This window comes from Dipodomys spectabilis, unplaced genomic scaffold (assembly GCF_019054845.1).
Source record: "Dipodomys spectabilis isolate Male_0828 unplaced genomic scaffold, ASM1905484v1 ptg000524l, whole genome shotgun sequence".
Classification (NCBI taxonomy): Eukaryota; Metazoa; Chordata; class Mammalia; order Rodentia; family Heteromyidae; genus Dipodomys; species Dipodomys spectabilis.
Genome location: NW_024871201.1, coordinates 34,080 through 36,628, shown reverse-complemented (window position 1 = coordinate 36,628; position 2,549 = coordinate 34,080).

Genomic DNA, 2,549 nt, shown 5'->3' with positions numbered 1-2,549 from the left:
AAAAGTAAAGCAAACTGGAATTACTAGGCAATTTATGTCACAATGTAGAAAATAGTAGATATGCAGGATGACCAAGAATAGAGTTGTAATGTACAACATGATGTTAAAGGGGACAAGTCTGTCCTTACATAAGAATGAAGTTAAATTAGTAGGAGATGTTCTTCCTAGTAGGAGTGGCTCTTTTAGTTGTTCTTCCTTCAGTAATGGATGAAATGAACGTAATTCTTTAAATATACCTGCCTGTGTACAGAAATAATAACAAACAATCAACAATAATAAATGCTCAACATAGAACAAAATGTCAAATTAAAATACATGAGATTTTCCTTGATATAACCTAATTATTACAAATAAGGGAAACCATGGGACCTATGTTTCTTTAAGTCTGGCTTGCTTCAATTGATATGATTTTTTCCAAGATCTTCCATTTCATTACAAATGAGATGGTGTCATTCTTTCTGGTATGTGTGTGTGTGACATTTTCTTGATCCATTCATCTACTACTAGGGGCAAATGGGTTGATTCCATATCTTAGCTATGGGAAATATACTGTGATAAACATAATTGTGCTGGTAGCTTTAGTGTGGCCTTGTTTGTGGTCACTAGGGCAAATGTCCAGAAGTGGGATTACTGGGTAATAGGAAAGCATTATTGTGTACATCAAGGATAATCTTGGTAGATGAGCAGGATAGCTCAATAGCTATGTACATATAACCGTGTAAGGTGATTCCAAGTGAAATGAACTCCAAGACATGTTTTTTGTTGTTGTTGTTTTTAATGTACTACGTGGTTTCTTTTTATCTTTTGTGTTTTCCCCACCTATGGTTTTCCCCCTGTAGTCACTGTACTTGATTTTTATACCTTGATTACTGTAAATATGTTGATCTGAACTATGGAAGGGAAAGGAAAAAGACAAAATGGTGAGACAAAGGACAAAGGGGGAACCTATGCAATAGTGACACTCACAACCAATATGTTGGAAATAATCTTGGGGTGCTGGGAGGGAAGAGGGAGAAAATAGGGGAAGGAGTAACAAGTTAGAAAAGAAATGAATTCACTACCTTACTTATGTAACTATAAGCCCTCTGTACGTTACCTTGACAATAAAATTTAAATAAAAGATAAAATAAAATACATGAGATCAGCAATACAGGATATGGGAATATGGGAATGGGGAAAATAGTGCACTATACAAGAAAACTAGAACAGCTGTGGAAAGCAGTAATTTTACTTTAACATAGGTAGTAGTTTTCTGCCTCCTGTCAGTCACTAAAAAGGGAAAACAAATTGCACAATCAGTAAACCAATAGAGATAAAATAGAAAATTAAACAATTATGGTGAAGAAATGATTTGGACCAAAAATAACAAATTACACAATTTGGAAACAAATAACAAGCTCGTAAGTTTAAAAAATATTACCCATAATTCTATTAAATGATTTTTACATCACAATTTGTTAGAATTATAATTCAAATCACAGATTAATAGAATATCATTTAAATAATAGGTACTTATTACTGATTTCTTAATACTGAACGTTTAATATAAAATTTTAATTTTAGTAGCAATTGAAAAGAGAAAGTGAAACTAATTTTAATAATGTATTTCATTAATTGTAAAATTAAGAATCATTAGAACTTAAACAAATACTATATCATTATTTCAATAATTAATCATCATTTCATTTCTGTGAATTAATGCAATAATTCAAAGTGTATTATACACTTAACACTAATCTTAACATCAAAGAATAAATTATTGCTCACGACTCTTGGTACTAGGTGGAAGGGTTCAGCACTGTGGTAAAATTCACACCACACATCCTCCTGGCAGTTTGTGAGGGTATAACTCCTCTCGTCTAGCTTAAATTGTGGAAATTTGATTACTACATGCATGTTAAATTCCTGTCTAGGTGACCTCCATATAATTATATACAATTATATATAGGAGGAGTATTTCAGATGATAATTAAAAGTCATATTCATTCATTAAAATTTTATAATTTTGTGCCAAATAAATATTTATGGAAAGGCTGAATTTTTGAGTAGATGATGGTGCATGTGTGCCTGATTATACATATTGAGGTTTATTTTATCTTCTGACATTGTTTCTATGGTTTGATTAAATTTTCCATAAAAGGTTAAGTGTATTATATTGGATATATGAAAGTAAACTGAATGTTTATTTCATTAATCCTTTAGCACTTGTCTAATCCCAAATACATATTATCCATATGTTTGCAGTAATGAAAATAACAACAGATATAAGCAAAATAAATCTGTCTAATCCCAAGTATAAATTATCCGTGTTTTTAAAGTAATGAAAGTAAGAAAAGATATAAGCAAGATAGATCAAGTCTGTAGACAGGTATTTCCCCCTTTATTTTGATAGTTGGTCCTCTGTTACACTACAGAATATTCGTGGGAAAATGTACTCCAGGCTGACCACAACTGAAGAATATTATAGTTTGATCTATCATAAGAGAAGGTAGGAAAGGGATCATTCCTTCTAAAAGTCAGTTCTCAGGAATGTGATCTGTTTTAGGGTG